The sequence below is a fragment of the Cygnus olor genome, chromosome 3 (assembly GCF_009769625.2).
Source record: "Cygnus olor isolate bCygOlo1 chromosome 3, bCygOlo1.pri.v2, whole genome shotgun sequence".
Classification (NCBI taxonomy): Eukaryota; Metazoa; Chordata; class Aves; order Anseriformes; family Anatidae; genus Cygnus; species Cygnus olor.
In genome coordinates, this window is record NC_049171.1 from 31,421,530 (window position 1) to 31,442,061 (window position 20,532).

At 43.3% G+C, this 20,532-nt stretch overlaps 1 protein-coding gene across 2 annotated transcripts in view; it reads left to right on the plus strand.

Moving 5' to 3' along the window:
* The first annotated feature begins 4,381 nt into the window (after positions 1-4,381).
* Positions 4,382-20,532, plus strand: part of FAM135A (family with sequence similarity 135 member A) — an 82,280-nt gene continuing 66,129 nt past the window's right edge. Inside the window, exons 1-3 of one of the 2 annotated variants that reach the window (XM_040553522.1) lie at positions 4,382-4,741; positions 6,011-6,142; positions 16,917-17,002. The gene's annotated coding sequence lies outside the window, so the exon portion shown is untranslated. The remainder of the gene's footprint in view (positions 4,742-6,010; positions 6,143-16,916; positions 17,003-20,532) is intronic. The other variant, XM_040553523.1, reaches the window with a different exon arrangement.

A 20,532-nucleotide genomic window follows, 5' to 3' on the forward strand; every position in this document is an offset into this window, starting at 1 on the left:
TCTTCACGTTTGATACATCGTAACTTTCTAAATAGCAATGACACTTAATGGAGATCTATTTTCTGTAGTCTCTCTTGGCACTAGACTTTTAAAGCAGATCTCCAAACAGATTACTTTCATCAGTTCTGGCTAAGAGACTCAGAATTATTTTTCACATTTCCTTCCCTCATTGGTTTTCACTCGGTGAACACTAACATAACATACGCTGTGCCTTTCTAATGAATAGCTCGACTCGTGCAGCTCTTCCTTGAAATACACACCTGTAAACAAAACCAAATACAGTTTTCTCTGTAGAATCTGTCTTCCCTGGGATTGCCAGCTGACTATGGCTGTTTTATTCCTACACCCTATGGATTATATTTCTTCCTGTCTTTGTTTCTGAAGGATAATTAATATGCCGTATTTAAAATTTTAATTTCCTGTGAGTCTCTCACATTGCTGCCTTCTCGTGCCTTCTCTCCTTCCCTTTTCCTTTTTGAATGTACTACCAACCTTGGATCATTTTCCTCTCTGCGACTTCAACTTCTCATTAATTGATCTGCTTGAATTAACTCTGTTCCCATCCTTAATTGCACATTTTCAACACCTAATTTGTGTCCCTTCATATAACCCTGTATCTAGCCACTTTCTTCAGCACCTCCTGAAGGGCCTTTATTTCAGGTCAGTACATCTAAACCTGAATTCTTGTTGCTTCCTCTGAAACCAGCGACTATAGCGGTAGTTTGAAGGGTTCCCCACGGCACTGTCAGCACCGTGCTAAAAGAGCGAGTTCCTTATTTTACCTAAAAGCATGCAAGCTGAAGCCAGCTGCAGCACTGAGCTCCCTGTTTTCCATGTAGAGAGCCTCTGCTGACAGATGAAGATAGATACTTTAAATCCTGTAGCTATATTTTTATATCAGTAATTTATTTTCTATATATGATTCTTCACCCCAAAAGACCACAAAATTCTCATTTTTTATCATATGAGGAAATGATCACAATTGTTAAAACGTAGATTTTAACCACTCTTCTGTGAACCCTGTACACATTGCGTCCATTTATTATGTAATAAAGTTTAAAAGCTAATTTTAGATTGTACTAATCAAATTCTTTAAAGTAAAAAAGGACATCCCAATTGTAACACTTTCTATTTTAGTAGCATACTAGTTTAATTATGATTTTGTAATTACATGTTCCAATGAGAACTCTGAGATCCCTTGCAGTACATAAAAGTATCTTTCCATTCACTATTTTCAACACAGAGTTATCAAAATGTTCTCAAGATGTAATTAGTTTCTATGTTTTCTCATGGTTAAAGCCATTGCAGAGGATGTTTCACACAAATCTGTTATCCGAAAATGAACATGCCTAGCGCTGTGTATCCTCTATCTAGATATTCGTTTGGGGAACACAGCCAAATCTGGCAGTTGTCTAGAATTTTATTTTCATTGAGCAATCAGTTGAAAGTTCATTCAGCATTTTTCCATATTTTGACAGCAAAGAAGCACAATCAACAGCTGCTTCTGACAGGAATCGCTCCTCCAGTCATTCAGTTTTAAATCCTAGACACAGTAATACGTGAACCACTCATGTGATATAAACTCGACTCAAAATCTGACAATCTTTATCATTCCATTCGATGTCCAATTTTTTCTTCTGTGTTAATTTTTCCTGAGATCCAACCTTTCTCTTTGTCCACCTATACAGACTTCTCCATCAGACTCTTTTTTCTTATTTACTCCAGACTCTTCTTGAACGTCCCCCTGATACACCCATGCACAGTTACCAAGCTTCCTCCACACAGCATCCATTGTTTGTTTTTTTTCCTTCTCCCTTGAATCGAGATCAAGCTCCACCCAATTTTCCAAGACTTACGCAGCTCCACTCTGCCTCACTTTTACCGTGTTGTTCTCGTCCCACAACGTGCTTGCTATACTACAAACTGGAGCGCCGTGGAGAGATGCCTAGCTCCTCACTGGTCAGACCAGCTCTGAAACTGGAAGTGGTGCAGTTGCTTTCCTGTGGTATTGCGTTTGGGTTCTCAGTCCTGTTTCTCAGTTCAGCTGCTGGTGTTACACAGCTTTTCAGTTCCCTGGGCTGGTCACGCACTGCACAAGTTTGGTGCTAGCTTGAGATACAGCCCGGTATCGGTGCTGTGTTAAACTATGCAGACACGCCCATAAATCAGGGAACTATTCTTTTAATGAGCTCCTGGATTAGTAAAAATGCTCAGAGATATGAGTTGAGGATTTGATTTAATTTAATTTCCCATGGAAAAAGCAGTTTCAGCAGAATAAAATGACAGGAGTGAGCAATTAGGGTCTCCTGCATTGTACCTAAGTGACCTCTCTATGCTACTTATTAACGACGATAATCTGCAACTTCCAGATATGCATCTCTAAATTATAATGCTTACCAGTGCATCCAGAAATGGGGTACCCATTTCATGACAGTCTTCATGTATAGCACACCTATACTTTAAAAATCTCCTGGAAATGACAGCAGCTTTGTGTAGCAGACTCAGCGAGCTGCTATTCCAGAAGGTTGTCTTAATTCAGAAGAGTTGTCAGAGCATCCTTCTTTACATGAGCAAGCAGGGAGGCATTACAAAGGAGGTCAGCAGACCCCATCCCAAAAGAGTATCCATTGTCACATACAAAGGAAAGATGTGGTCAGCAGTCGGGCTGATTTACGACAGATCTTCACAAGTGGATTTTGGTGAGGGAGCAGCAGTGAATCAGATGTCTCTAATGGGAACGCTGCCATTTATGGGAACAAGCTGCCAGTTTTCTGCTTGTATCAGGGGAAAAGGCTGTTGCCAAGAAATGCTTCCTTGACTTGACAGGAAAGAAGCCTGCTAGATACATTTAACTTATAGGAGAAGTCAAGGCAAGTTTCAGGAGAGATAAAATACCAGTAAAAATAAGCCAAGCAAGTATATGTCTGTGCAAAAGTATAAAGTCAATCCAAACTGTCAGCCCGACCCTGGCTACTCAGAAACCAGACCATCTTCAGAATCTGCCTCTTGAGAGCCATGGACACCATCTGGTGCTGAGCATCTTTTAATATAAAAACGCTACATTTATGAGGCAAGTAAGTTGGAGATGTGTTGTGTTGAGGCCTGGCGGGTCCTTTTGTAAGACATGCACAAACTGCTTCAGTATTTTTTTGTATGTCAGAACTGACTCCGCAGGACCACTCAAGCCTGTCCTGAATCAAGGGTAAATAGGCAAAATGGCATGGATCGGTATCAGTGCTTTTGGAATTACCTTTCTAAAAAGCTTCGAGACACTCAGACAGTCCTGACAAATCAGATGCAAGCTTAATTTAAACTATTAATTTCTCATGAACTGAGATTTCTTTTATGAGAATTAAATTCCCAGATAGCCATGAGTTCAGCCTGCAGTGAGCAAGTTTCTGCATGTAGTGACCAGAGCAACTTTAATCACATTTTATAGCAATAAACAGGTGCTGGGAACTCACTAGGGTTTCTCACAAAGCTGATCTCAACACTGCACTGCGATCAGCGTCTCATCCCTCTGTCATTCTTCCCAACCCAGTGCCACTCGGGCTGCTTCCTTGGCTGGTCTTCATTTTCTGTGCGCATTTTTGGACGTTGAATCAGTTGATAGAAGTATTACTGAAAGAAGCATATCCAAAGACTAACAGAGCAAATTCAACATTGCTGGCCACCTGACTGGCCTAAGACCGCATGACTGAAAGACATTATAATCAAATAAGCAGTAAAAGGCAAACCTACTGCTGATAGTCTGCTTCTAACTCTTCTAACACAGACTTCTGTGTAACAGCCATGGGTTTAGGTCTGGCTTTCAGAGGGGAAGCCCACGCTGAAGAACTGCATTTAGGCTAGGATGCAAGTTTTCTTCACATCAAGGATTTATTTACTTATTTATTTTCAGGGGAAGGAAAACAGATAGAAGGCGATTAAGATTTTTTTTTTCTTTTCAGGGAGCCAATCACTTTGGTTTTGGTACTTTTTTGCACCGACTGCTTTTCAGGCTGCACTTGCTGACAGGAGGCTGAAGCGCCTAGCCTCTCTGCTCCTCGGCACTTGGACGATTAGTCCTGTTCCCCTTGCAGCCTCGCATTCTGTTGTCGCACGCTGCTAAAAGCCTTGCCCCACACACAAGACCTTTGCCCACCCACACAAGGGCCGTGGAAGACCGGCCACCAGCCCGGGGGGCCGCGGCCCATGGCGGCGGCTCGGGACAGGCCTCCTCCGCCCTCAGCCGCCGCGGGGGCTCCGGGGGCGGCGGGCCCGGGGCCGAGCGGGGCCCCTTTGGCGCCACCCGGCTCGGCGGCTCCGGGCCTGTCCCGGGCCCCTCCGGAGCGGAGGAGCCGGAGCGGGGCGGCAGGGGGAGCACGAGCCCGAGCCGGGGCTCCGGCTGCCAGCGGCCGCCGCGGCGGCGGCGTCTCCCCACGAAGCGGCGCCGGCTCGGGGAAGCGAGGGATGCGGCGGCCGCCAGCTCCGCCGCCCTCAGCCTAACGGCGGGGCCCGGCCCTCCTCCCCCCAGGCGCCGGGGAGCAGGAAGCGTTGTGCGGCCGGCTCCCGGCGGCCATCCCCCGGCTCCCCCCCCAGCCGCCGCCACCTCCCCGCCCAGCGCAGAGCGGGCGCCGGCGGCGCGGGGCCGCTCCCGGGAGCAGCGGTCGGCGGATGCCTGCGCCACGCCACCCCGCTGCCGCCGCGGCCTGGGCTCCGCCGGGCCATCGCCGCCCACCGCCGCTGCTCCGGGCCCCAGGTCGGTGCCGGGCACGGGGGGAAGGGGGACGGGAACCGGGGGGCGCCGGGCGGACCCCCCCCCGGCCGGGCCCGGCCTGCGCCCGACGAGGGGACGGGGCGGGGGGGGGCTTGCTTGTGCCGGCACCCCGCCTCGCCGGGTGACCCACGGGCGGGAAGTTTGGTTTATTTTCCCTTATTTTCCTTATTTTTTTTTTGCCCGGGGACTGTTTTGACGTTGCCGCCGCTTGTTTATGGCTGTGGGGCGGCGCTGCAAATAGGTCAGGGAGGGTTTTCCACCTCGCCCCCTGCCCGCAGCGCCCCGGCTCTGGGCATGTCCGGCGCTGGGGCTCCGTGCCCCGCTCCTCGCCGGCTCCGGGGGCTTTTTTCCAGCGTTTCGGTGCCTGCCCCAAGCCTCCGGGTACTGGGTTCGGCTCTGGAGGGCTCCGGGGGGGCTCCGGGGTGCAGCCGCCCCCCTCCAGCACTGCCCGATACCGGCCTGCCCGGCGGTGGGGTGAGCTGCCCCAGACGCCCCAAATTTGCACCATCGGGAAGCCCTCTCGTGGAAATAACTCTTAGCTTTATTTCTGGAGTTGTTGGGGTTTATTTATTTATTTTTATTTCCATTAGGATTTAAGTGGAAGCGTTATTTCGTGGCTGAACGTTACCGACGTGCCGCTTGGAAGGGAAATTGCATGACAAAAAAAAAAATCTATTTCGGGGGATTTGCGGTCACGGTAATAATATTCCAGCTAAAGAGGTTTTCATGCCAAGGTGCTCAAGGCCGCTTCCCTTTTCTCCTCGCGGTGGGCTTTTCAGATGGCAAAGTAAACAAACTTCCCTTTGAAGGCAAGTTTTATCGAGTGGCGGGGCGTAAATACCTTTTTTATGGTTTGCCTTGGTTTTTAAGGCAGTCAGTCGCCGACCTTAACGTTGTGTTATCTGTGGGCAAAGTGAGCAGAAATCCCCCCGCGCTGCTTTTCCATTTGTTGGGCTGATAAGTAGGGAACGCTGTTGGTGTGATCCTCAGTACCCTGGAAGGGAATGTATTACATTTCAGTCCCCTGAACCTCTCTTACTTAGCATTTGGATTGTGAAGCAGAACTCCTTGGCCCTTGCTGAAGGGTAGCCAAGCCTGGTTTGGTCAAGCTGTGTTTTCCTGGAGCGTTACAGCTTTTTCAGGATGAAAAAATTCCTGGTTTGTGGAAGAGCAAATTACGTATTTCAGCATAGTTCTCGTTATTCCATTCAGCAGTGCTTTGCCAGCTAACACCGAGATGCTGTTTTGTAGGAAGTGAGCAATAAGCCGGACTTCATTGTATCTTTGGAAATACCCGAAATGAATGAAATGCGGAATCATCATATTGCCCTGTTTCTTCCATGTGACGGTGGCAGTCAAGGTGGCAGCACCCACATTTGAGAGGTCAGAGTACAGCTATAGCTCTTATTCTACACTTCCGTGGTTGGCCAAGCTTATTTTCGCTCTCCTGCCTCTCATTTTTTCCCCCTGTAAGTAGCATAAGTCAGTTCTTCAGCTTTCCTTCAGTAATCGGGAAAGGTTGTAGAACATGAATTAGAACTTCTTCTTTGATAAGGTTTATGTTTGTTCTGTGGGAAGCATAGTCCTATAAAACCGGTAAGGGTTTTCTGATATCATATGTGGAAGTACTATTTTTCTTCTTAAATATATGCTTGTTTTGTTAATAAAATGGATTTGTTATCTTCACTTTAAATTACAGTCTGCATGACTGGCCTGGGTAGGGTTTGGCACGCAGAGTAATCAGTAATAGTCCAGTGAATGCAGCAACCGAATCTGTCTTCAAAACTGTGATTTCTCGAAATGTGCCAGACAGCCCAATACATTTGCTGATTGAATCTAATTCCACTGCTGTAGAATTTAGTTCTGTTTTGAGTTCAGCAAAACCTCAAAAAACAATGTCTCGTGTTCTGTTCAGTGTTCAGTAGAAAAAAGCCTTGGTGTCTGCTGTGAAGCCACTGAAACCCTCGTGCAGATGAACTGTTACCTGGCACTGTAGTTTTGTGGTTGTAATGTCAGCTCTCCACCAGGGAAGGCTGACGGCATGTGATGGACTTCATGGTTGTGGTTTTCAGATGTTGTTAACACCCTGCAACAGGATGTTTCCGTCATTATCTCACTCTCACCAGGTTAGTCTGATATTTTGGTGCAAGCTTCTCTTCGGCAGTGTTGGAAGTGATTAGGATGGGATATGTGTGCCACAACCATCCTGTGGAACTGGATAGGAAAGCATATTCTGGCAGCAGGGCGAAGCAGATTACTGTGAGTGGCAAAGCCTTGAACTACTGTGGGTAGACAGATAGGGAAGTCCTGTCTGAACTCTGATTCTTGTACTTCTATTTTATGTTTTTGAAGAGAAACTAGATGTCTATGCCAGTGTAGGAGATGGATATATAAATGTTTGTCGATAAAATGCTGAGGTTACTGGTGCCTCTGTGTCTCTTTCCCAGTGTGGGTGCTGTCCTGAAGAAGCATGAAAGAAAGTTAAGCTGTTAACAAAGGTGGACCTTAATGAGAGAATCATAAGAATTGTCGTGAATTCTTATTACTGTTGACCACGTTTCAATATTTGAAGTCGTTATTGATAGAGACTAGTGCTTCTCATCCTTGTTTGGTAGAGGATTTATCTTCTCCTTTGTGTCTTCTGTCTTGAAATCTTTTTGTTCTTTTGCATCCCTTGGTCCCTAAAGACTAAAGCATAGCCTTGGATACCCTTTAGTTAACCAAGGTTGAAGAGTTGTGTTTTTGTTGTTTGGGATTTCTTCCCTCCCTCTTTACTTCTTATGCAAAAATACTCTCTCACTGGTGCTTTTTATCGTTTTCATGACAGGGTGGACAAGTAGCATCTGTGTATTGACCAGTAATTGTTCACGATGGGTATTTGTTCAGCAAGCCTCCCGTTGTATGTCAGGCACCTCTGACAGGCCGTTGGCTCAGAAAGCATATAGCCAAAGCATTCGCGTGAAATACAGGCATGTTCAGTTTCTGCTTTGGTTAAACTACGAACATAACTTAATGTTTCTTGAGTTATGAATTACTTAGTCTTACAGTCATTTTTCCCTGCTAGTGGAAAAGCTTGGAAAATGTGATTATTTCTTTTAATGAAAAGTTTGTTTGCATAGGAGCCTTCAAAAGCTTTATATGTAGGATATAGGAGCCTTCAAAGACTTTGCATTTTCCTGTTTTAAATCAGGCGGAACAGACGGGTTTGATTGGTTAAATACACTCAAAAGCCACTTCTTCATCTCCCCATGAACTTACTATAGTCAGACTGTTTCTGAGTAAGTACTACTTCTGCATTTTTCTGCCACAGCTAAGGAGAACAATAAAGGATGTCCTTATGTTCTGTTAATGTTCATACACCTTATGTTTTCTGTGTGGCATGGCATGTGTTTTCAAGTTCAAGTATTTGCTGGTTTTGGCTTACTCTAGCATTTTACTGAACACATTTCGATCGCACTAATTCATGGAATACATCTCAGAAAGCATTGTGTATAGAAAGCTATGTCACTGTGGAAGTATGAACACGGCAGTTAAATATTTATGCATTCAGTTCTAGCAAAAGCAGTTGGTATGTTTGTAATGCAGTGTAGCTGATATTTCTAGAAGCCTGTCTTACAAATTGTCTTCCTCAGAGAACAATACGTGGAACATTTGTGGTAACAAGACTATACAACAAAGAGTATACAAGAAAAAAAAAATCTGAAAGGAAGGAAGGAAGTTTGCCATACTTTGGGGTCAGGGAGAAGTGAGGTGAGCAAACTGTGTTTACTTCAAGCAGGAAATCTGTGACAGCACTATTCTTGGAAAGAACAGGCAGAGAAAAGAAACAGAGTGAAGCCTCGTAGAGTTCAATTTATAAGCAGAACAAGGGTTGAAAGTGATAAAGCAGACTGAAATGACATCAGTTCTATTTCTCATTAGATGGTTTCAGTGCTGTATTTTTCTTTTTTTCATGGATTTGCTTTGGAGGTTTTGGAATTGGGAACATTTTCTGTGCTAAGAACCTTGAAGTTTAATATTCTGCCAGCAGTTTTCTTGGAAGCAAGACATGAAGTCACCCTTATCAATATTTCTTACTAAAAATAAATTTGGATTTTCTTCATTTCTAAGTTGCATGCTTTGTACCAGGAAATTGAAAAACACTTTTTTTCCTATTTTTATCTTTTAAATTTACAGTTACAAATTTGTAACCTCTAACATTATAAAGTTTTATATATGTATATACATACATACACATACATACAGTTTGCTGAATCTCATTTACAGAATAAATCACCAATTCCCTCTCCCACCCCCCTAATTCATAGAGTTAAGCAGAAAAAATCTACAGCATTTGTCAGCTGTGCAGGAAGCCTTACCTTTAATTTATGACATTTTGAAATAATAAACGGTCTTGTTTTTCAGATCCAGATCTGTTTACCATAGTCACAACCTTGTTCACTTGTTTAAACTTCTTGAATTTATCACTGTTATGTGCTACTGATCATGGCATAGGTCATTTGTTACCTTCTCTATACAGGATGTCAAGCTAGATGAGCAAATCATGCTTCCTAGCTATAAAATAAATACATTGCATTCTCTTTATGCTTTAGATGCTTCTAAAGTTAATAAAGCAAGTTTCCCTTTAAGGGTTTGAAATTTTGATATCAGAATGGCTCGCAGTATATCTTTTATCTTCTTTCTATTAAAGCTTATGAAAGAAATGTAATACTATTTGTTCTCCTACAGGTTTAAGAAGTATTTTTTTTTGGAGAACCTACTTTATTCTTAGGCTGTCAGTTCAGATGTCACTTTATGATTTTTCTGCATTATGATTGCATATTTCCATGTTAAAAAAAATCAGCTTTTTTTTTTTTTTTTTTTAAGATTTTATGAATTTTCTGGGCAAACTGAGATTATACCAACTACCAGATAATTCCAGGGCCTGTGGTTCCCCATACCTCTGACCTTAAATTCTTCAGCTCAGTGAAATATGTTGGTGCAAAATATGCCAAGGTAGTGAGTGTCTTTAAGGTGCCAGAAGAACGGGGGCGTAAATAGTAGAAAACATACCTTTACTGCTTGTGATGCATAGAGAGAAAGTCTTATAACGGTTGAGGTCAATAGTAGACCTCCAAGTGGAAGTGACACCTAGACCTCCGACCTTGCGCCTCTTCTGTCAGACTGGACCTTTTCTAATGAAACCCCTTGTTAGGCAGGCAGAAGCTGTGTGCCATTGGTTTTCACCTGGTGCTAATTTTACCTTGAATGTTCTTGAGATATGGTCCCTTCTGTGAAAAGGACATTGTGTTACTCTGAAATAAATTTGAATGTCAGCTAAGGCTACAAATATTTGGTTTGGCTGTTGGTTGGCAACAAGGAGCTCTGGCACGTATGTTTCTGTCTTTTGATGTGTGAAAGGTATGAAAGCTGGTGGAGTTTAGATTGGAAAATAGATTTACATGGCCAGTCGGCATGATCAGCTGTGTTTTCATCCCTCTCAGCTAGAATAGGAGGTGATGAGGACCTGTTTGAAAACTAACTGTGTGTCCGTAGGGTAGGGAATACCTGTGATAACTGGGCTCCTGGTTGTTGGGCTTTTTTCTTCTGGATGTGTTATGTGGTATTTAATAGCAGTTTTTCCTTATTCCAGCTGTAGCATACGTGAAAGGAGCGTATAAAGGATTTAATGATTACCAACTGCTAGTATGGTATTTTCTGACTAAATATGACAAGTAAATTGTAGGAAAAAAGGAATGAACAAAAACTGCTCCATATAAAACATTGCCAAAAATTGTTTAAATAGCAATGGTGATGGTTCAGGCTAATTTAAAAATCAGTTTGCTGCTTTGTTTTGATGTAACCCTTCAAGTCTCCCCGTTGAAGGTACTGAAGGTGATCATTAAGTTTGTTTTATTTTGAACGTGTTGTTTGCGAAACACAGCGATGCCGTTCTGCGCTCGTGTCAGCTCTCCTAGCAGCTCATCAAGTGTCAGCTTTATTCTGTCAGTTAAATGGCATGTGGGGAGGAGAGATAAAAGGGGCATAAAGCTATTAAGCCGTAAAATAAACAAAAGCAAAACTTGAATTTGATAAGGTTGCTATATTTGTCTGTTTAACAGGGATTCTGTACGTAACTCTTGTTTCGGCACCGTGCTGGTGGGGGAGGAAGGGCCGGCACCGTGAGGGGCCAGCCTGTGGCTTGGGGTGCTCTGGTGGCCGGGGCAGGCCCGTCTCTTTCTTCCTCCATTTCAGGGAGAGGAAGAGCCCTTCTTCAGCAGCAGTCGTGCCTGTCCTCTGAGGCTGGCACTGTAAGTGAGGGATCCTGTGAGCAGAGTGTGTTTCCAGGCCTGGCGGGACGGAGGACTGCTGGAAGCTCCTCACGCTTCCTTCAGGAGAGGGATGTCCCCATCTTCAGCTTCTCTCCCTGAAACGCGAGCCCTTGTAGGAGGGATTGGGACATCCCAAGTGCTGAGCCGGGGAGAAGTCAGGTTTGGACCCACGCTTGGGCTCTTTTGGCTGTATCCATCCCAGCAGGAGGAGTGCTGTGTCCTGCCTTGGCTCCGTTCCTCGTCCAGCTTGCTTGGTTAGCGTAAGGATGGAGTGCAGGGCTTTTTACCTCTGGAACGATTGTGAAGAGGGAAAACTGCTCTCAAACTGCTGCCATCAAGCCTCCTTGCTTGGCCTCACTTTGCCTTGAAGAGAAGGGAGCCCTGAGGGGTTGCCATCTCTGGCTGCAGCTCGCCGTCCCGTCCCCACCAGTGGTGGTGACACAGCTATTTGTGGAGCTGTGCTTTGAAACAGGATAAGGAAGTGATCTGATCGAGCCCTGCAAAAATAGATTACTCTAAAATGGTAACTAATTCATTTTAAAATGCTGTCCCACAAGCAATGTGTCGGCATGTTGTGGGGGTGAGGCTCTGATGCTGTGAAGACAGAAATGAGCACCTGGGGCAGGATCTTCTCAAGCTGCTGCTGGTGTTCATGACCAGTGTTGTTTCACGAGAAGAGCTGTCTTAAATTCTTGCCGTGCCCTTGCTCACTTCTTTAGGGTTAGATGTTAATACTGGCCTGACTGCGGACGGTCCCTTCTCTTGTAAAGCTACAGTATGTTTTTGAAAACTTGGTGTGTCAATGGTTTTGACTCACATTCTGAGATACTTTTCCCATGACCCCGTTAGCTTCGTGAGGCCAGCGCTCCCAATGGCAGTCTGTTTAATTGGCATCCAACCGTAACCGAATTGCACTGTACTAAAATAATACAGATTTGACTGTAAAGTTAATGCATGTTCTGTGTAACAGAGGAGTTGCAAAGAGCATTTTAGAATATCTATGATGAGAAAACCATTAACAAAGAACAAAACAAGAAGCTGCGGCATTTCTCTGACCAGTATTAAATAAAGGCAGCGGACAGAAGTTGAGAAGATGAGAACAGTGCTTTGTATTTCCAGAGTGTTAAGGTGTTTTGTTTTTCTTTTTTTTTTTCATTTAAAGTCGAAGCAATCTTTTAACCTAAATTTACGTGACATAATGTTTGCCACAATTTTTTTGTTGAAACTGTGGGAAACTGGAAGCCAAACTGTAAGGGAAAAAGTGATATTGGAGGCTGTTTTTGTAGATATATTCCTGTAAAGTCAGCTTCAAGTCAACTGGCTTTGTGTTAGGTTATTAACATTGTGTGTTAAAAATAAACGAGGCTCCGATACCGTGCCCCCATCTGTTTATGAAATAACTTTTCTCTGCATAAAGAGCCTGGTGGAGTCGCTGTTCCTCCGTGCTGGCACGTCCAGCCTGTCACCACAGATGGTGTTGGTGTAGGAGCTACCAAGGAAGTGGTTTTGTGATCACTGTTCCTGGATCAGATTTACTATCAGATTATCCTGTAATGTAACTTTGATCAGGTAGGCAAACTATCACGTTTCTTAAGTTAGTAAGAGTACACAGTATATCATTTGTGCTGACTTAATGCCTGCTGTGGGAGGAAAGACAGTAACTATTTGGCATGAAGCCCTCCAGTATGAAATCGACCTGTCAAACCTAAACTGTATTTACTGTCTTGTCAAACTGTGACCTCAGAAAAGGTATTGGAACAGTGACTTAAGTTAGTAAACTGTATTCTCTTTTATTTACAGAATTGCTTAATATGGATTTATTACCTATGAAGAAATAATTTACTGTATTCTACAGTACCGTTTACTTCATGTACCGTTAGATTTCTCTTAAGCTTTATTTTTTTAACAATAAATCTGCTTAAGCTGGGAAGGCAGTTGCAACAACTGACTCTTTTGAGCATTATTCGGATTCATAAAATATGGCAGAGTAATGATAATAACAGTCACTGCAGACATTTTAATGTGAAATTCATTCATGCATATGTGAGAGTTAATTTCCATTTAATGGCATTGCGTGGCACGTGGAATTCAGAGAAGTGCTTATTTTCTTTCTCTAAGTAGGAAAAGGAAATAAGTACACTTTAAGTACACTGAAATAGACCCTTAGTAAACTCTTTACGAAGAAACTTTTCAGTTGGGCAGAATCAAATTACGTTGGGAAGCTTCCCCCTCCTAGTTTATTAATTCTTACATAGCGCATCCTTCATAAATTCTTGAGGTTATGAGATGGTGAGTGTATTGTTACGCAATTTGTTCCTTAAGCCAAAGTATTACAGCTTGCAGGTTTGTTTTGTTGTTTTTTTTTTAGTCTATTGTAAGATCATCATGTGCCTTTCATGTAAGTTCGAGAAGACTTTTAATTATTTAGAGTAAGCACTTATTTTTTCTTTCTCTCCCATATTGCTCTTCTGAGTAGCTTGTTAGGAAAAATAGGTAGATTGTGTTAAATAAAAATTATATGCAAAATAAGTCTATTCTCCTTCGTTTTTAGGACATGAGTGTAGTAGTATTTGCTTTGTTTTTCTCACTTAACTGGTGGTTGGGACCAAAGTGGGACACGGCCTGGCTTACATGGCAGCACGCATCCTGAACCACCGCCGCTTTTCATGGAAATGCTGCGTTTTGCTGGGACAGACTTGATTGCAGTCAAATTTCTGCTAGTAATTTTTTACCCTTTTAAACATAAATCTGTTTTTTAACAAAATTTTTAGGGGAAGTCTTTGTAAAAGACAAATACAACATTCAGTTCGGTTTGTTCACGTTCCATTTCCTCTTTCTGTGCAAATTAGGGCTGGAAACCATTGCTCAATTCAGCCAAACGCAAAAGAGGAGAAGGGCTCTCTAAGATGATGAATTGTGTTTTGTGTAAATTGGCGGCTGAAGAGGGAAGACACTGAAATTAGTGCCCTTTCTGGGAGGAAAAATACAGAAATCATCTGCTACGTGGTTTTGTAGCAGCTGGCCCCTCACAGTGGGTATATGTTTCTAGTACCTGCAGGACGTGTGATCTTTTGCCTCGTCAAGGTGTCACGACAGATAGGGGGTTATCGTGGTGGAGGGGGAGGAATGTGTCTGTAGGAAAGCAGCTTTTTAACTGCACTGCCCGCAGAACTTTTCGTGTTAAACTTCTTAACGAGGAGGCTTAGAAATGCCATGTCATTTGCCAAAGGCCAATGTTAGGGTAAAAGAGAATAAGCCTAATAAATGCTCAAGATATGTTGTTATATCAGATATGTGGTCTGTTAATAGGGTAGAAGAAAAGAAAGGCAACATATTACTGACTTCCACACATACTGAGAATAACTAAGTTGTCAGCTCCATGTAGTATGTTGTTTTTATCAGTGCTGCACAGAGGACCAGATACTGGTGCTAAATTTAAAGATAAAAGTGGGAAAATTTGAGTTTGTATTCTGGTTGATTATCTAGCCCATTGAAGTGTCATAGGTAGCCTGCATTAGCTTGGTTAGAAGAGGTGAATGAAACCTTGTAATGGCTGTCTGCAAAGTAATACAGCCTTAGAGAACCATGCAAGAAGGAAATTGTAGTAGTGGGGTTTTGCCCTGAGCCTGTAAAATTGGATCATTGTTTAACTATGTTTAAGTAACTGGGGATATTTATACTCATACAGATATGTAGAACCATGCAGATTTTAAAACAATATATTTTTCATTAAAATAATAAATCCTAGTATAAAGCAGTCTATTCTGTTGTGTTTTTATTTTTTCTGAGTGGTAGTCATGTCATCTTTTTAAAGTTGGGATAATAAATTTGCATAAGGTATCCTAGATACCTCCGCTTACCGTTACGTTGATGGCTTTTTTCCCATGTTTTACAACACGATGTTTATGAAACCCAAAATTCAATTAGCACTTTTTTTTTTTTTCCCTTTCCCCCGCTTCACCTTTTTAATTCTGGAGGAGCAGGGTTTATTAGTGGTGCTGGGAAGCTCTAGTCTGCAGCCAGGACACTGTGGCACTGGCTGCTGTTCAGCTCCAAAAGGATTTCAGAAGAAGACAAGTAGGCGATGCTTGATGCAGTAGCCCGGGCTCTCCTTGTGGGGGATGCAGAAGGAGAGGTGAAAAGATCGAAGTCAGAGGCTGGTTCTTTGCTGCACCATGCTGGAGTAAGACACGCAGTGAATTATACCTTTGCAGCTTAACAGTAATTAAAACAAGAGAGGATATTAGCTCGGATGTGTTTTGGCCGTCTGGATAGACAGGACACGTTTCTGATCACGCGCAGACAAATTTGGCAGGTGTTGTGCGTAGCCTTGCCAAAGTCTATGAAAACCAAGAGAAAACTAAATGAAAAACGCTCTCTAGGTTTGCAGTGAGGTTGTGCATTGAGGTGCACGCTCCCAAAGTAGGTGTCGGGAGCAGCCGTGCAGGTCAGGTTAAGGGCTCTGGTTCAGCCACAATGAGCTTCAGCTGAAGGCTGCGTCCAAGAAACAGCTAAAATTGGAACTGAAGACAGTTCCCAGGTGGGGGGGGACAAATCTGAGTCATCAGCACAGAGATAGATGGTGGCGGAGTTTGTGTTGGCAGATATTGGGTCGCTGAGTTCGTACTCGGGGAGGAGAGGACAGGAAGAAAGGTCAGGCAGAGAGGTGCACAAAGCTCCTGCAGGAACTTAGAAGAAAAAAAGTTGTCTGAAGACTTAAATGCTAGAAGAAAAGCGGAGGAAAGTAAACATTTTGTTGTATTTTCCTTTGTAGGATTCTGTATTTTTGCATTTGACTTCCACCAAGTGTAAAATACTAAATTTAAGGCCAGAGTAATTTTCACTACTCTGAGGACTTTGTACTGAGCTTCATCCTTTAAAAAACAAAACAAGAAAACACTAGTATGGTACAGCCTGTACCGTGCAGTTAAATGGAATAAAACTAATTTTGATGCAAGGTTATGGTATCAGAATTTCGTCAGGGCATTACTGATAATTTGTGGTGTCAAAGATGTAATATTGCACGTGACAAGCACAAGTGTTTTCTATTAAAAAACAAGCAAACAGGTAATTTATTTTTTATGCTTCAGTGTCTCTGTTTTCTTTGAAGTTAAGGCAAAAACAGTTCAGTTTCACAACTTGCCTGCACAAGCTGTGATAGGTTTTGTGTTTATGTTTCTCTGAAATTCATACAGAAAGGACACAAGGATCCTCTAAGAAAGCAGAAGTAAGCATTTTCTTCTCTTCGTGTCTGAAATTTAAAAGATGTCAGATAAAGTGGAGAACGAATGATTATTTTTTTTTGTTATTTTAAACGTCCTCACGCTTCAGAAGAATACAGGGGCCAGGCTGATTCTGAGCAAGTCCTTTCAAGATGGGGTCAGCAGCAGCTTCAGGAGGGTTTTGGAATAGCCCGTGGCATGGACCTAGCTGTAATGGTTGCTCTACGTTGCTGAGGTTCCCTCTGGAGACCAGGGGGGCTGCGGGGCCCTGTGGGATCACCTGTGGATGGGATTCCTCAGCAAAGACAGGGCTGGTTTGGCTGAACGTGGCAGCATCAGCTTTGCCAGAGCACCGGCTTCAAGAAACATTTTATTTTTTTTGTCTTTGTTTTGGAAGAATACGTGTCAGGCTGTTAGACTTGCAGAAAGCTGAAAATTTCTGTGTAGGAACCAAGGGCAAATGGGAGAATGGTGATAGAAGGTACGAAGATACGTGCGTGTGTTTGGTGGAGAGGACGTGGTAGGGTCTGGTATTAGGACACAGAAAAGAGGATAAAGAACGTAAGTACTGAAAAGTTCTAGAGATACTGTGCTTAGTAAAACATTTTTGTTTTTCTTTTCTAGTGCAAGCAGTATGCTTCTGACAGCAATAGTGGAGAACTGGAAGACTGGTTAATTATTGTACTAAAATGGAGTATTTACCAGTAGAGGTAAGATATTCTGTGAATATGCTGCGGTTTCGTTTCTTAGCAGTGTCTTGCAGTTCCTAACACAAACATTTCTCTGAGAACAAAGCTGGTTTAGGAGGTTTCTGTGCACCTCCATCCGTCTTTTCATTGCACTCAGAGGTGCCCTGATGCAGCTGCTGTAAAGTACCACTAAAATGTTCAATAATTTAAAAAAGAAAAAACAGAATAGAGAAACATTTTTTCCCTTTTGATGTGCTTTAACAGTCTGATATTTCTTTGATCCATTTTCTGTTGTCGCCCCAGAAGAGATGGGCTTGGGTAACTAAAGAAGGAATGAGCTGGTGTGGGGACAGTATTGACTAGCAAGGTTGCGTAGGAAATTGTCTTCTTAAGAACAGGTTCATATAGATAAACCCTCAGATGTGTAAAGAAAAGTAAAGTTTTGGTCCTCAGTATAGAATCAAGTGGCTTTAATGCTGCTTTAACCATTGGAGATGTTCAGTCTCAGTGCTTTAATGCTACTGGGTTTTAAAATGCTGTTTTGATTATTCATAAGCTCTAAGTAGCCACCAAGAGTTGTTTTCTCTAACCCTCTGTATTAGGATTTTCTTCTCATTTACTGTCAGATCCTCTGATGCATGTTTATATGCTGCGTTAACCTCTGTTGTTCATAATGTTGTTCTTAATGAAGGAGTCTTCTGTTTCTTGCAGGCAGGGCAAGTGTCAGTTTCCTTCTCTGTTTCTTAATGATAATTATATGCTTTAAAATACAAGAATCAACTCATTAAGTATTGAAATGAGTTGTGGACTTGTAATATTATTGAAGGTAGTGCAGGTTTAGCTGTAAATTTAAATGGAATCTGCACAAAGGAACACCTCTACACAAGTTTAACTTTCTATGTTGGGTTTTCTATGATAAGCAAACAAAAATTAAAGACGGCTTCTCCAAGTTTGGTTTTCCCCTTTGAAATATTTAGTTGCTGCATAACACTTTTTGTTACGTGGTTCAAAGAACTCTGTTTTACTTTGCACAGTTATGAAAGACTTCGACAGAAAGTAGTGGTTGGGTTTATGTCAAGCCAGGACAGTGAACGCTCCCCTTCACCCAGACTGAACATGGAACAAGCCGATGCTTGGCAAAGGTCAGCGGATTGACTGCAGTCCCAGACACTCGCAGGGGTGCGTAGTGCTGCTTTCTGGATGCACAACACGGACTGTGGCTCGGTAGCTCGTGCTGGTTTAGCAATAGATACTGGAGCAAGGCAGGGGTGCCACTTTTCCACATATTGTTGATGGTCGATCGAGGGCTGGGTTACTGCTTTAAAACAAGTGGCGCTGTGTTGTGCGCACGTGTGTGTGCTTGTGTTCAGTCTGCCTTGCTGCCTGCCCAGGCAATTTTTACTGGGCTGGTTGGGGATGCTGCGTTGGCTCAGCAGAGTAGGGGGGCTCTGGCTCCAGCTAGAGTCATATCAGACCCAACAGAAATATCACAAGTTCATGGGGCAGCCCTTTTGACAGTAATGCCAGATATGGCTCTCTGTAGCTTTTTTTGCTGTTGAAGTAACTCTTTCATAAAATGAGCCTTTAAATCTGCCTAGCCAGGCTAGTTCTGGGTTGTTCCCGCCTGGTTTCCTTCTGAGGACTTGAGGGACCCTGAAGCATTTGGAAGGGCTGGCTTGGCTCAACAACTCCTGCAGGAACAGTTTTCCTTCCTCATAGGGAAGCCAAACTTCAGGGACAAAGGACAGTGCCATTAGTGCTGGGGAGTCAGAGGCGTGTGATGATGTGATGTCTTGAAAATGTAGTTAGCTTCATCAAAATGCAAACGGCCTCAGATAGCTCAATGGCATCCTTTGTCTTCTGAAGTCCTTTCTCTTCTGCCTGAGGATTTTCAAGTGGGGTCCTGTCCTTTCTGAGGTGTCATCCAGCCTCATCACGTGTTACATACACTGCCCACAGGGTTTGCTGCCCAGGGTCACAGCAGGTCGAGGATCCCTGCTCGGTGGCGGGTCAGGTTCCATTTGCAGAAGATACACTTGCGTCCTGGTAGGTGAGGCACGCGTGGGAATGCAGTACTGCGACCCCAGAGAATTAGAGTGCCTGAGAAGAGCAGAACTTCCTGATTCTGGCTTCAGAGGACTGCTGAGGACATCCCTACACAATCCTGTAGGCAGAGCAGTGGAAGAAGGAATTGTTTCAAAGTAGAGTAGGTTATCAGTGATAGCCCTTGCTCTGCATGCTGTGGCATCATTCAACTAGTCTGTCAAAATCCCTCGATTTGAATTCGGATTGTAATGCAGGGTTTTTAGACAAGCTGTGTTAAATGCACCACCTGTATGCTGTAGTTTTCACCTGTCATGAAGGGTCCTGGATCGGAGTTCTTCAAATTGTTATAACTCAGCTTCAGAAGTAAAATTCCTCTTTACCTATTCCCTGCTAAGTCAGAAAGTACTAAGTGTGTTCTTTGTGTGTTCTTAGTAAGGTGTATGTGGAGTCCTTGTAAAGGCTGTTAAACCAAGGTCAGAATTTACTTGTTTATGCTTAAAAATCTAAACCTGCGCTGCAAGTACAGCAAGGTAAATCTTATCTTGAGTCATACACCAAGATAATTTAGTTGGTAGGCTCGAGGTAGCCCCGTAAGATAACTTTGCTTTCAGGTGACTGATATCTGCTGTGGCTAGGAATTTTCTTTGCCAGCTTTCTATTTTCTGTCTCGGTAGTACCACCTGCTGCTTCACAAAGCTCCCACATGCTTGTTTAAGCTTGTTTTATAGAAACAAAAAAAGCCCATAACGCATTCAAGCTCAGGCCAGGCTCGCTATTAGGTTTACTGCTTCTGCACGGGACACAGAAGGAGGACTAATGTGCATGAAGGGTTGTCCGTTTTAGTTTTTTTTGGTTTGTTTATTCTTCAAACCAGGCAGTGCTTGCAGGAGCTGGGAAGTTTGAGGACGAGTGTTTGCAGAAAGAGTAGTCTGTTTTATTAATCCCCTTGATATTGTTGAAGGGAAACCAGCAGAACTCGTCGAAGTCTGTAAGATTTTAATTTAAGTATCAGCAGGCATCTGTAAATTAGCAGTAAGGTGCCAGTCTGTGGCTGCAAAGAAGACAACGAGAATTAACGCTTTGCTACTAACAAAGATTGACTAAGGATGGGCACGTTGCCCTCTTTAACTCCTGCCTTTCCTCTCCAGTCGCTCCGTCAAAAATCCTACAGCTCCCGTCAGGCCTTACTCTGCCCCGCTTGGCCACATTCAGCTGTCCTTGTCCTCGTGTTGGACTTGAGGTAGTGCTTGCTACCTGTTTGGTCATTCTGCTTCAGCAGGGACTGGAAGCAGACCAAATACACTCTTTGTCTCCTTCTTGGCAGTGCTTTTTCCTCTCTCCAGCCAAGTACCAGAGCAGAGCCGCAGTACGTAGGTATCAGTAAGTTCCAAGGTTATATTATGCTGATCGTATCGTGATACTTCTCTGATAATACTTGATTCCTTCACAACAAAGAAGGAAGCTAATGTAGGCAGGATTTGGCATATCCTATATAAATCCTATAT